General features: G+C 51.3%; 1 protein-coding gene across 1 annotated transcript in view; it reads left to right on the forward strand.

Moving 5' to 3' along the window:
* The first annotated feature begins 622 nt into the window (after positions 1-622).
* The window catches only part of LOC140403681 (carbohydrate sulfotransferase 3-like), a 197,668-nt gene continuing 183,228 nt past the window's right edge, over positions 623-15,062 (forward strand). The window contains exon 1 of the mRNA XM_072491848.1: positions 623-1,071. The gene's annotated coding sequence lies outside the window, so the exon portion shown is untranslated. The remainder of the gene's footprint in view (positions 1,072-15,062) is intronic.

Raw genomic sequence — 15,062 nt, forward strand, 5'->3', positions numbered from 1 at the left:
GATTCGATGATTCAGAACGGGGAGATCTCACCCTCCACATTCTGGGAGGCACTGAAGGCGGTGATCAGGGGGGAAATAATAGCCTATAGGGCCCTTAGGGACAGGAAAGAAAGGGTAGCCAAGCAACGGCTGATCGACTCCAGATTGGAGGGAGATCGGCCGTACTGCACGGCCCCAACCGTGGAGCGGTTGGTGGAGAGGAAAAAGCTGCAGATGGAATTAGATCTGCTCTCCACGAGGAATGCAGTCCACCAGTCACGGGGGGGGGGGGGGCTGGGGGGGGGGGGGGGGGGGGGGGGGGGGGCGCGGGGGGCATCTACGTGCGTGGAGACAAAGCCAGCCGCATGCTGGCACATCAACTAGGAAAGCAGGCTGCCGCTAAAGAAATGATGCAAGTTAGGGACAGGGATGGTAGGATGGTGGCAGCTCCAAACAAGGTTAGCTAGGTCGATGCAAACTTGCCTGTACGCCTCCGAGCCCCGGAGGGGGGGGCTGAGAGATGAAGCTGCTCCTTGACAGACTGGAAATACCAGTGGTGGGGGAGGAAAAGAGACAAGAGCTGGTAGCCCGCAGGGTGAGATCGTGGGATGCATTCATTCCATGCCTTCAGGGAAGGCACCGGGACCAGATGGATTCCCAGCAGACATTTACAAAACATTTGCAACAGCACTTGTGGGAAATATTCAACGACTCACTGTCGAAGGGGACCCTGCCCAGTGCCTCAATCTCACTGATCCCCCAAAAAAGACAAAGACCGGACAGAGTGGGATCAAACAGACCCATATCTCTCTTAAATACTGATGTGAAAGTCCTAGCGAACGAACCGGCGAGGCGTCTGGAGAGCTGCCTACCAGAAGTGATGGGGAAGATCAGACCGGGTTTGTCACAGGCAGACAGCTAGCAACAAACATCCGATGCCTGCTGAATGTAACAATGACCCCACCCCAGGAGAGGAGCCGGAGATTTAAAAGCGGGAGAGGAGCCGGAGATTTAAAAGCGGGAGAGGAGCCGGAGATTTAAAGGCGGGAGAGGAGCCACCTCCTCTAACCGAAGGGGTTGAGTGAATATCAGGTAAGCTCTTTCTTTCTTTCTTTTTCTTGTTTTATCCACAAGTTATCTGGAGGGGATGGCAGGGAAGGCAGTGCAATGTTCTTCCTGCAGAATGTTTGAGGTGAGGGACGCTGTCAGTGTCCCTGCTGATTTCACCTGTGAGAAGTGCACCCATCTCCAGCTCCTCAAAAAACACGTTAGGGAACTGGAGCTGGATGAACTTCGGATCATTCGGGAGGCAGAGGTGGTCATAGATAGAAGCTTCAGGGATGTAGTTACTCCGAAGAATCAAGGTAGATGGGTGGCGGTGAGAGAGGCTGGGAGGAAGCAGTCAGTACAGGGAACCCTGTGGTCGTTCCCCTTAGTAATAAGTATACCGCTTTGGATACTGGTGGGGGGATGACTTACGAGGGGTAAGCCATGGGGTACAGGTCTCTGGCACAGAGTCTATAAGAACATAAGAACATAAGAACTAGGAACAGGAGTAGGCCATCTGGCCCCTCGAGCCTGCTCCACCATTTAATGAGATCATGGCTGATCTTTGTGGACTCAGCTCCACTCTCCGGCCCGTACACCATATCCCCGAATCCCTTTATTCTTTAGAAAGGTATCTATATTTTTCTTAAAAACGTTTAAAGAAGGAGCCTCAACTGCTTCAATGGGCAAGGAATTCCAGAGATTCACAACCCTTTGGGTGAAGAAGTTCCTCCTACACTCCGTCCTAAATCTACCTCCCCTTATTTTGAGGCTATGCCCCCAGTTCTGCTTTCCCCGACCAGTGGAAACAACCTGCCCGCATCTATCCTATCTATTCCCTTCATAATTTTATATGTCTCAATAAGATCTCCCCGCATCCTTCTAAACTCCAATGAGTACAGTCCCAGTCTACTCAACCTCTGGTCATAATCTAATCCCCTCAACTCTGGGATCAACCTAGTGAATCTCGTCTGCATTCCCTCCAGTGCCAATATGTCCTTTCTCAGGTAAGGAGACCAAAACTGAACACAATACTCCAGATGCGGCCTCACCAACACCCTATACAATTGTAGCATAACCTCACTAGTCTTAAACTCCATCCCTCTAGCAATGAAAGACAAAACTCGATTAGCCTTCTTAATCACCTGCTGCACCTGCACACCAACTTTTTGCGACTCGTGCACCAGCACACCCAGGCCCCTCTGCACAGCAGTATGTTTTAACATCTTACTGTTTAAATAATAATCCATTCTGCTGTTATTCCTCCCAAAATGGATAGCCTCACACTTGGCAACATTGAATTCCATCTGCCAGATGGAATCCCTGTTGATCAAAAGGGAAGGGGGGAGAGGAGTAGAGCATTAGTCATTGGGGACTCCATAGTTAGGGGGACAGACAGGAGATTCTGTGGGAACGAGAGAGACTCGTGGTTGGTGTGTTGCCTCCCAGGTGCCAGGGTCCGTGATGTCTCGGTTCGTGTTTTCGGGATCCTTAAAGGGGAGGGGGAGCAACCCCAAGTCGTGGTCCACATAGGCACCAACGACATAGGTAGGAAAAGGGATGGGGATGTAAGGCAGGTATTCAGGGAGCTAGGGTGGAATCTTAGAGCTAGAACAAACAGAGTTATTATCTCTGGGTTGTTACCCGCGCCACGTGCTAGCGAAACGAGGAGTAGGGAGAGAGAACAGTTGAACACGTGGCTACAGGGATGGTGCAGGAGGGAGGGATTCAGATACCTGGATAATTGGGGCTCATTCTGGGTAAGTGGTGTCATGTTAATCACCCTGGGGTAACACGGACTGCAACTGGATGCAGTTGTACTGGAAAGTAGACTCCAAACTTTGATGTTAGTTCAATATGCTTTATTGAACTTGTTGAGCAGAGCACACAGTTCGCTGTGGGGTTGACACTCTATTAATCTAAGCATGCTGACTATAACTAACTAGACCAGACTAGCTCTGAGCCACATGTAGAAGGCGCTAACTGATATATACACCCTGACTGTCACTACAGTTGTTACCAGTGGAAAGAGGCAGAGTGTTGATGCCTCGTGTGTTTTATAGTGGGAGACCACCTTCTAGTGTTCTGCCTAGTGATTGGTTGTGTTCTGTCCTGTGTGTTGATTGGCTGCACTGGGTGTCTGTCACTGCCTGTCTGTATCTCATTATGCGCATGAGTGCATATCATGACATCTCCTCTTTTAAAAAAAAATGTTGGTTGCTTGGAGCATATGCGACTGTATTTACATGTAGAACTATTTACATTAAATGGCGAGTGGATGAATATATACATGAGAGGTGTCTAGCATGCAGATACAGAACAAAATTTACAAGAGAAATATCTATAAGTCCAATCTTTGGGGCTCGCGTCGGATTCTTGTCGACCGCCTGAGAGGTGGAGGTGGGGGCGACGGCGCCTTGACAGGTGGGATTGCTGCCAGATTGGTGGCCTCATGGTGCGAGGTGTCCGGAGGAGGCATAACAACATCTGGAAAAGTAAGATCTGGTGGTGGGCAGGCAACTTTGCGCAGTGCCCTTCTGTTGCGCCTGACAATGGCGCCATCAGCCATACGAACTACAAACGATCTGGGAGCAGCCTGTCGAACAACAACAGCTGGAGCTGACCAGACTCCATCAGGTAGCTTGATCCGAACAGCATCTTCCGGAGATAGCACAGGCAAATCGGTAGCATGAGCATCGTACGTCAGCTTTTGCCGGTTCCTGAGTTGCTGCACCTATTGCAGCCCTGGGAGGTGATCCAGATCTGGTAAGTGTATGGCCGGAACAGTCGTTCGCAGGTCTCTATTCATGAGGAGTTGAGCCGGAGACATACCGGTGGACAGAGGGGTTGCCCTGTACGCCAACAGCGCATGGTTGAAGTCAGAAGCAGAGTCCACAGCCTTGCAGAGCAGTTGCTTCACTATCTGGACCCCTTTCTCGATCTTCCCGTTGGACTGCGGGTAGTGTAGGCTTGAGATAATGTGGTTGAATTGGTACGACTTGGCCAAATTGGACCACTCTTGGCTGTGGAAGCAGGGACCATTCTCACTCCTGACAGTGAGTGGAATACCATGCCTGGCAAATGTCTCCTTGCAGGCCTTGATGACTGTCCTTGATGTGAGGTCTGACAGCTTCACAACTTCCGGGTAATTTGAGAAGTAATCTATGATGAGCACATAGTCACGCCCATTGGTGTGAAAAAGGTCAATTCCCACCTTGGACCACGGAGAGGTCACAATCTCACTTTGCTGGAGTGTTTCTTTTGTTTGAGCAGGCTGGAAATGCTGGCAGGTCACACAATCGAGGACCATGTTGGAGATGTCCAGGCTTCCAGGCCAATAGATAGCCTGCCGGGCCCTTCGCCTACATTTTTCGACACCCTCGTGGATTTGTTTGAACACTAAGCTCTGCAGACTGCGAGGAATAACGATACGATCGAGCTTGAGGAGGATCCCCTCGACGCCGTCAGGTCGCCTTCACATTAAAGAACTGAGGGCATTGCCCTTTTTGCCAGCCATTTGCGAGGTGGTGCACTAGACGCTGCAGAAGAGGGTCCTTGGCAGTCTCTTCACCAATGCTGATCACTCTTTCATCTGAGGCCGGGAGGTTGCTGGCACACAGCTGCACCTGTGCCTCAATCTGGCGGATGAGGTCAACCTGTTCACAGGGCAAGGTGATGGAGCGGGACAGGGCATCCGCAATTATCAGCCCCTTGCCTGGTGTGTATACTAACTCAAAATCGTACCTTCGGAGTCGAAGGAGAATGCACTGAAGCCTGGGCGTCATGTCATTCAAGTCCTTATGAATGATATGGACCAAGGGTCTGTGGTCAGTCTCCACTGTGAATGTTGGTAGACCGTAGACACAGTCAAGGAACTTTACAATGTCGATTAGGAGATACAGGCACTCTTTTTCTATTGGGCATACCTGTGTTCAGTAGGAGTCATGGCCCTTGACGCATAAGCAACTGGAGCCCAGGACGAGGAGTCATCCCTCTGGAGGAGCACCGCACCAATGCTGTCCTGGCTTGCGTCCGTGGAGATTTTTGTTTCCCTGTCAGGGTAAAAAAACGCTACTACCGGAACAGTGGTGAGCTTCGCTTTGAGCTCGAGCCACTCTGCTTACTGTGTGGGTAGCCACTGGAATGCAGAGGATTTCTTCACCAGATGCCTGTGAGCCGTGGTGTGTGAGGCCACGTTGGAATGAATTTTCCCAAGAAGCTCACTATTCCGCGGAAGCGTAGTACCGCCTTCTTGTCTTCCAGGGTCTTCATGGCATGAATGGCCTTGACCTTGTCCGAATCTGGTCGCACACCCTGCTGGGATATCTGGTCGCCAGAGAACTTGATGGATAACATGCCAAAGGAGCACTTGGCCTTGTTCAGCTTGAGGCCGTTTGCATGGACACGTCAAAAGACTTGTTTGAGATGAGAGATGTGATCTTCGGGGGTCGTGGAACATATGATTACATCATCTACGTAGACACGCACACCCTCAATGCCCTCTATCATCTGTTCCATGATCCTGTGGAAGATTTCAGAGGCAGAGACAATGCCGAACGGCATATGGTTATAACAGTCCTTGCCAAATGGTGTGTTGAACGTGCAGAGCTTCCTGCTGGACCCGTCCAGTTGTATCTGCCAGAAACCACGCGATGCATCTAGCTTCGTGAAGAATTTGGCGTGTGCCATCTCACTGGTCAGTTCCTCCCGCTTCGGGATCGGGTAGTGTTCCCGCATTATGTTCTGGTTAAGATCTTTGGGATCTATGCATATCCGCAACTCTCCTGAGGGCTCCTTCACACAGACCATCGAGCTGAGCCAGTCAGTCACTTCCGTCACTTGGGAGAAGATGCCCTGGTCTTGGAGCTCCTATAGCTGTGCCTTTATACGTTGCTTCAGAGGAGCCGGCACCCTGCATGGTGCATGGATTACAGGTGTGGCATCAGGATCTTGTAGCAGTATGACAGAGTGCCCATTCCATCAAACACATCCGGATGTCATCAATGTCAGCCTGAAGATCCATATTGGAAGAAGACAAGGCATGGACTCGCTGTACGAGGTTGAGTAGCTGGCATGCATGGGCACCAAGCAGGGATGCCTTATCAGGCTTGACGATTTCGAATCGCAGTGTGGCATTGATGGTCTTGTTGGAGACGAATAGATGACACGATCCGAGTGCAGTTATGGCATTGCCATTATAATCGAGGAGCTGGCAGGCTGGCGGAAGAATTTTGGGTTGCTTTATAATGCGGCCAAAATCAGCTTGCAAGATGAGATTGGCAGAAGCACCAATGTCCAGCTTGAACAGTATGCTGCATTGATTTACTTGTATGAAAGCGCGCCATTCGTCCGCGGAATCCACATTGAGGATAGATAGGCGCCTTGCTGAATTTGAGGAGGCATACTCACATGTAGTGATGATGCCCACACGATAGGGGGACTCCAGGCAGTCGTCCTCTGGATCCGTAGTGCTACCAGGATCAGAATCCAGTAAACCTTGCTGTACACATCGAACGCGCTTGCGTTCGAAGTGGGATCGCTGGCCCTTGACTGGTGGTGCAGACCTGCATAAGGCCGCATAATGTCCAGGCTTCCCGCAATTTAAACATCGCCTGCTTTTTGCAGGGCATTGCCGCTTTAAGTGGGCGGTGCCGCAGTTCGGGCACGTCATGACGTTGACGTCGTTACGCTCCGTGCGTCGTCGCACATGCGCAGTGCGGTCAGCCGATGTTAGCACCTGCGCAGTTTGGTTTCCGGCCGCTTCGTTCTCCTGTTCGTGTTGCGCATGCGTGGGGACCGCTTTCATCGATACTGAGGCGCTGCATCCGGGCGATGGCCTGACCACTCTCTGCCTCATGGGAGGCAAGTTTTTCGTATTCTGCCGATTTGAAACAGGAGTACCGATTTCTTGCATGCTCATGCATTATACACGTCTCGAGTGTGACTGGCAGGGTCATGTGCTTAATTTTGAGGAGTTACTCCGGCAAGGAATCGGAGTGCATCCCAAACATGATCTGATCCCTGATGATGGAAACAGCGGTGTCACCATAATTGCAGGACTGCGCTAATATATGGAGATGAGTTAGAAAGGATTGGAAAGGTTCATCCTTACCCTGAAGGTGTTGCTGGAAGATATAGCGCTCAAAGCTCTCGTTTGTTTCGACTTCACAGTGACTGTCGAACTTCTCCAAAACGGTCTTGAATTTGGTCTTGTCCTGGCCGTCGGTAAAATCAAGCGAGTTGAAAATCTGGATAGCTTGGTCCCCCACAGTTGATAGGAGCAGCGCGATCTTTCTGGCATCGGGCGAATCCTCGAGGTCTGAGGCCTCAATGTAGAGAAGGAACCTTTGCTTGAAGACCCGCCAGTTGGCGCCGAGATTGCCAAAGATCCGTAGCTGTGGAGGGGCCTGGATCTTCTCCACGCCGCTGGAAGGCACTCGCTGGTCATCACGGAATCACTCGAGGTAAACCACTTGGAGATAGTAGACTACTGGTACCATGTCGTGTTAATAACACTGGGGTAACACGGACTGCAACTGGATGCAGTTGTACTTGAAAGTAGACTCCACACTGTGACGTTAGTTCAATATGCTTTATTGAACTTGTTAAGCAGTGCACACAGTTCGCTGTGGGTTTGACACTCTACTAATCTAAGCGTGCTTACTATAACTAACTGGACCAGACTAGCTCTGAGCCACGTGTAGAAGGTGCTAACTGATATATACACCCTGACTGTCACTACAGTTGTCACCAGTGGAAAGAGGCAGAGTGTTAATGCCTCGTGTGTTTTATAGTGGGAGACCACCTTCTAGTGTTCTGCCTGGTGATTGGATGTGTTCTGTCCTGTGTGTTGATTGGATGCACTGGGTGTCTGTCACTGCCTGTCTGTATCTCATTATGTGCATGAGTGCATATCATGACAGGTGGGACCTCTACAAACGGGATGGTCTACACCTGAACCAGAGGGGTACCAATATCCTGGGGGGGATATTTGCTAATGCTCTTCGGGAGGGTTTAAACTAGTTCAGCATGGGGGATGGGAACCTGAATTGTAGCTCCAGTGTACAGGAGGTTGAGAGTAGTGAGGTCATGAGTAATGTTTCAAGGTTACAGGAGTGTACCGGCAGGCAGGAAGGTCTTTGGAGTGTGTCTACTTCAACGCCAGGAGCATCCGGAATAAGGTGGGTGGACTTGCGGCATGGGTTGGTACCTGGGACTTCGATATTGTGACCATTTCGGAGACATGGATAGAGCAGGGACAGGAATGGTTGTTGCAGGTTCCGGGGTTTGGATGTTTCAGTAAGCTCAGGGAAGGTGGTAAAAGAGGGGGAGGTATGGCATTGTTAGTCAAGGACAGTATTACGGTGGCAGGAAGGACGTTTGATGAGGACTCATCTACTGAGGTAGTATGGGCTGAGGTTAGAAACAGGAAAGGAGAGGTCACCCTGTTGGGAGTTTTCTATAGGCCTCCGAAAAGTTCTAGAGATGTAGAGGAAAGGATTGCAAAGATGATTCTGGATAGGAGCGAAAGTAACAGGGTAGTTATTATGGGGGACTTTAACTTTCCAAATATTGACTGGAAACGCTATAGTTAGAGTACTTTAGATGGGTCAGTTTTTGTCCAATGTGTGCAGGAGGGTTCCCTGACACAGTATGTAGATAGGCCAACAAGAGGCGAGGCCACATTGGATATGGTGCTGGGTAATGAACCAGGCCAGGTGTTAGATATGGAGGTAGGTGAGCACTTTGGTGATCGTGACCACAATTCAATTACGTTTACTTTAGCGATGGAAAGGGATAGGTATATACCGCAGGGGAAGAGTTATAGCTGGGGGAAAGGCAATTATGATGCAATTAGGCAAGACTTAGGATGCATAGGATTGAGAAGTAAACTGCAGGGGATGGGCATAATTGAAATGTGGATCTTGTTCAAGGAACAGCTACTGCGTGTCCTTGATAAGTATGTACCTGTCAGGCAGGGAGGAAGTGGTCGAGGGAGGTAGTTGAATCACTTGTCATGAGGAAGAAGGAGGCTTATGTAAAAATGAGACGTGAAGGTTCAGTTAGGGCGCTTGAGAGTTACAAGTTAGACAAGAAGGACCTAAAGAGAGAGCTAAGAAGAGCCAGGAGGGGACATGAGAAGTCTTTGGCAGGTAGGATCAAGGAAAACACTAAAGCTTTCTATAGGTATGACAGGAATAAAAGAATGACTAGGGTAAGAGTAGGGCCATTCAAGGACAGTAGTGGGAAGTTGTGGTTTGAGGCCGAGGAGATAGGAGAGGCATTAAATGAATATTCTTCATCAGTATTCACACAGGAAAAAGACAATGTTGTCGAGGAGGATACTGAGATAAAGGCTACTCGACTAGACGGGATTGAGGTTCATAAGGAGGAGGTGTTAGCAATTCTGGAAAGTGTGAAAATAGATAAGTCCCCTGGGCCAGATGGGATTTATCCTAGGATTCTCTGGGAAGGTAGGGAGGAGATTGCAGAGCCTTTGGCTTTGATCTTTATGTCGTCATTGTCTACAGGAATAGTGCCGGAAGACTGGAGAATAGCAAATATTGTCCCCTTGTTCAAGAAGGGGAGTAGAGACAACACCGGTAACTATAGACCAGTGAGCCTTGCTTCTGTTGTGGGCAAAGCCTTGGAAAGGATTATAAGAGATAGGATTTATAATCATCTGGAAAGGAATAATTTGATTAGAGATAGTCAACACGGTTTTGTGAAGGGTAGGTCGTGCCTCACAAACCTTATTAAGTTCTTTGAGAAGGTGACCAAACAGGTGGACAACGGTAAAGCAGTTGATGTGGTGTATATGGATTTCAGTAAAGCGTTTGAATAGGTTCCCCACGGTTGGCTATTTAAAATATGGTGGCATGGGTTTGAGGGTGATTTTGTGGTTTGGATCAGAAATTGGCTAGCTGAAAGAAGACAGTGGGTGGTGGTTGATGGGAAATGTTCAGCCTGGAGTTCAGTTACTAGTGATGTACCACAAGGATATGTTTTGGGGCCACTGCTGTTTGTTATTTTTATAAATGACCTGGAGGAGGGCGTAGAAGGATGGGTGAGTAATTTTGCAGATGACAATAAAGTTGGTGGAGTTGTGGGCAGTGCGGAAGGATGTTACAAGTTACAGAAGGACATAGATAAGCTGCAGAGCTGGGCTGAGAAGTGGCAAATAGAGTTTAATGCAGAAAAGTGTGAGGTGATTCATTTTGGAAGGAGTAACAGGAATACAGAGTGCTGGGCTAATGGTAAGATTCTTGGCAGTGTGGATGAACAGAGAGATCTTGGTGTCTATGTACATAGGTCCCTGAAAGTTTCCACCCAAGTTGATAGGGTTGTTAAGAAGGCGTACGGTGTGTTAGCTTTTATTGGTAGAGGGATTGAGTTTCGGAGCCATGAGGTCACGTTGCAGCTGTACAAAACTCTGGTGCGGCCGCATTTGGAGTATTGCGTGCAGTTCTGGTCGCCGTATTATAGGAAGGATGTGGACGCATTGGAAAGGGTGCAGAGGAGATTTACCAGGATGTTGCCTGGTATGGAGAGAAGATCTTATGAGGAAAGGCTGAGGGACTTGAGGCTGTTTTCGTTAGAGAGAAGAAGGTTAAGAGGTGACTTAATAGAGGCATTCAAGATGATCAGATGATTAGATAGGGTGGACAGTGAGAGCCTTTTTCCTCGGATGGTGATGGCCAGCACGAGGGGACATAGCTTTAAATTGGAGGGAGATAGATATAAGACAGATGTCAGAGGTAGGTTCTTTACTCAGAGAGTAGTAAGGGCGTGGAATGCCCTGCCTGCAACAGTAGTGGACTCGCCAACACTAAGGACATTCAAATGGTCATTGGATAGACGTATGGACGATAAGGGAATAGTGTAGATGGGCTTTAGAGTGGTTTCACAGGTCGGCGCAACATCGATGTCCGAAGGGCCTGTACTGCACTGTAAAGTTCTATTTTTCAACCCCGGGAGCAGACACCTGAAGTGATTGTCTCCCTGGATGCTGAGAAAGCCTTTGATCGAGTAGAATGGAGGTACTTCATGGATGTGCTTGAATAGTTTGGGTTTGAATCAGGGTTCACCATGTGGGTGAAGCTCCTGTACAGAGCTCCCATGGTGAGCTTGCGGACGAATGCCACCAGCTCCGAGGACTTTCGGCTGCACAGGGGAATGAGACAGGGGTGCCCGTGGTCCCCACTCCTGTTCGCACTGGCAGTCGAGCCATTGGCCACCGCTCTTAGACCGGGCAGTGTGGTGGACGGGCATTTGAAGAGGGGTGGAGAGCTCAGAGGTTCACTCTATGCAGATGACCTGTTCCTCTACGTGTCGCACCCCCTGGCCACCCGTATCCACATGTTCTGGTCCTGCTCTAGACTTTTGAGCAGCAACCTGGTTTGAGGTGTTGCCTTGTGCTGCAACACCAGGGGGAGCACTTCCTGCATATGTGCAGTTGTCGTCTCTGAATCGGAATGTCAGCTGCCAGCGTTGAAAGAAAAATGTTTTGTTTTATTCCTTCATGGAAGGCGGGCATTGCTGAGAAGGCCAGTTTTTGTTACCCATCTCTAATTACCTTTAGAACATAGAACATCCAGTGCAGAAGGAGGCCATTCAGCCCATCGAGTCTGCACCGACCAACAAGCCCTCACTTCCACCCTATCCCTGTACCCAATAACCCCTCCTTTGTGGTCACTTAGGGCAATTCATCATGGCCAATCTACCTAACCTGCACGTCTTTGGACTGTGGGAGGGAACCCACAGACTCCGCACAGACAGTGGCCCAGCGGGGAATCGAACCTGGGACCCTGGCACTGTGAAGCCACAGTGCTGTCCACTTGTGCTACCGTGCTGCAGTGCACCTTGTATATGCCTGTGCGGAGTCTGCACGTCCTCCCCGTGTCCGCGTGGGTTTCCTCCGGGTGCTCCGGTTTCCTCCCACTGTCCAAAGACGTGCAGGTTAGGTGGATGGGTTATGCTAAATCGTCCCTACGTGGGCTTACAGGGATAGGGTTGGGGTTTGGGCCTGGGTAGAGTGTTCCTTCGGAGGGTCGGTGTAGACCCGATGGGCCCAATGGCCTCCTTCTGCACTGTAGGGATTCTATGATTCTTTGCTACTCACTGCTGCCACTGTGCGTCGGTGGGGGAGGGAGTGAACATTGAAGGTGGTGGGCGGGTAATTTTGTCCCAGATGGTGTTGAGCTTCTTGAGTGTTGCTGGCGTCTCATCCATCCAGGCAAGTGGAATGTATGCACTCTCTTAACTTGTGGCTGATCGATGGTGGACAAGGTTTGGGGAATCAGGAGGTGAGTTACTCCGAGTTCCCAGTCTCTGACCCGCTCTTGTAGCCGCAGGATTTAAATGGCTGGTCCCATTCAGTTTCTGGTCAATGGTAACCTCCAGGCTGTTGATAGTGGGGTATTGAATAGCATTACTGCCATTGAATATCAAGAAGGGAGATTCTTGTTGGAGATAGTCATTGCCCATCAACTGTGTGGTGCCAACGTCACTTGCCTTTTATTGGCTCAAACCCGGGTGTTGTCCGGGACTTGCTGCATATGGACAAGGACTGCTTCAGTATCTGAGGATTCAGAATGATACTGAACATTGTGCAATCGTCAACAAATTCTGACCTTATGATGGAAGGAAGGTGGGGACACTATACAAGTACCATCAGGTAGCAATGTGCGATCATCTGTGATGTGCTATCAATGAACACAAGACGAGTAGTGAACGTAACTGAGGCTTTAATAAACTAAACAGAAAGCCTCCTGGCCTCTGATCCCGAACTGGGGCAGAGGCGGAGATCAGCCACCTTTATACCGAGCCCGAGGGGAGGCGGAGCCAGCAGGCAGTGGTTTATCACAATACATGTAATACAGTGGCAGTTTACCACAATACATATAATATACTACAGTGGTTTACCACGGGGGTGAAGTGGACTTAAAGGTCAAGTCTGTCGGGGGCCTTGACCTTCCGCCGTGATCGCCTCAGTCCGGCTGTGGTGTGGGCACCGGTGTCGAGACCTGCGCGTCCGGGAGCGTGTCGTCCTCTTCTTCACCCAGTAGTTGAGTCGGTGGAGGGGGGGGGGGGGGCGGTGTGTGGGCAGGGGTGGTGGTGATGGTCGCCGGTGGGCCTGCGGGCCTTGTCCGCATAATTGGGGACCCACTGGGCATAGTAGGAGAAGAACCTCAGGCATCTCTTCAGGGCCTTGGGGCAGTGGGGGAGGGGGAGTTCCAGGAGGGGGCGCATGCGGTCGGAGTCGGGCCCTAGGACTCCATTTTCCACAACGTAGCCGAGGATGGCTAGGCGGGTTGTGCGGAAAACACATTTCTCCTGATCATAGGTGAGGTTCAGGAGTTTAGCGGTGTGGAGGAAGTGCCGGAAGTTTGCGTCATGGTCCTGCTGGTCATGGCCGCAGATGGTGACATTATCCAGATATGGGAACGTGGCCCGCAGCCCGTACTGGTCAACCATTCGGTCCATTTCTCGATGGAAGACCGAGACCCCATTGGTGACGCCGAAGGGAACCCTGAGGAAGTGGTAGAGGCGGCCATCTGACTCGAAGGCAGTGTACTGGCGGTCCTCCGGGCGGATAGGGAGCTGGTGATACGTGGACTTCAAGTCAACTGTGGAGAAGACTCGATACTGCGCAATCTGGTTGACCATGTCAGATATGCGGGGTAGGGGGTATGCACCGAGCTGCGTGTACCGGTTGATGGTCTGACTGTCGATGACCATCCGGTGCTTCTCCCCAGTCTTGACGACCACTACTTGGGCTCTCCAGGGGCTGGTACTAGCCTCAATGATCCCCTCTAGTAGGAGTCGCTGGTCCTCCAACCTGATAAAGGCCCTGTCCCGGGCACTGTTTCGTCTGCTCCTAGTAGCGACGGGCTTACAGTCCGGGGTGAGGTTAGCGAAGTGCGGGGGTGGGGCGACCTTAAGGGTCGCGAGGCTACAGATGGTGAGGGGGGGGGGGGCAGGAGTCCACTGAACTTTAAAGTAAGGCTTTGGAGGTGGCACTGGAAGTCGAGCCCCAGTAATAGGGCAGCGCAGAGATGGGGAAGGACATAGAGCTTAAAGTTAGTGTACTCTACGCCTTGTACAGTAAGGAAGCCAGGGAGATTTTCTGGGACGCGAGTAAGATTGGGAGGGAGCAGCGCCTCACCGTATCTGGGTGAATGAAGCTGTCTGTGCTCCCGGAGTCGAAAAGGCAGGCCGTCTCGTGCCCGTCGATCCGGACGGTCATCGTAGATTTTGCGAGGTGATGAGGCCAGGACCGGTCGAGCGTGCTGGAGGCGCGCTTCGGAAGGTGATGGTTAGGCTGGTCGGAGGTGGCGGTGGCCAGCATATGGCCGGGTGAGCAGGGCTCCCGGGAGGCTGCGGAGTGGTCCCAAGATGGCGGCCCCCATGGGTCGCGTGTGGCGTGCGAAATTGAAGATGGCGGCGCCCACGGGTCGCACATGGCAGGTGGCGCGGCAGCTGGGGGCAGCCCCGACAGGCAGCAGGCAGCCCTGCTGGGCCTAGGAGTTTTAGGGAGAGATCGGGCCTGGCAGGCTTTCGCAAAGTGGCCCTTCCTCCCACACCCGTTGCAAGTCGCGTTCCGTGCAGGGCAGCGTTGTCTGGGATCCTTACCCTGGCCGCAAAAGTTGCACTTTGAGCTTCCGGCGTTGGCGGGCTGCTGCGCGGCACAGGCTTGCGCCACACTCGAGTCGGGTGATCGCGGCGCCCACAAGGTCCACGAGGGTGCCGCGCGGTCGGAGGCGTAGGCCTCCATGTTCTGGAAGACCACCTCCAGCGAGCTTGAGAGCTGCACTGTCTCTGGGAGGCCGAGTGTACCCCCTTCTAGCAATCGCTGGCGGATGTAGTTTGATTTCATGCTTGCGACAAAGGTGTCCCTGATCAACAGCTCCGCGTGTTGGGTAGCCGATACCGCCTGGCACGCACAGTTCCAGCCGAGTACCGCAAGGCACGCAGGAATTCTGCTTGTGATTCCCCAGGGCGTTGTCGCCTCGTGGCATGAAGCTGCCTAGCAT

This window comes from Scyliorhinus torazame, chromosome 28 (genome assembly GCF_047496885.1).
Source record: "Scyliorhinus torazame isolate Kashiwa2021f chromosome 28, sScyTor2.1, whole genome shotgun sequence".
Classification (NCBI taxonomy): domain Eukaryota; kingdom Metazoa; phylum Chordata; class Chondrichthyes; order Carcharhiniformes; family Scyliorhinidae; genus Scyliorhinus; species Scyliorhinus torazame.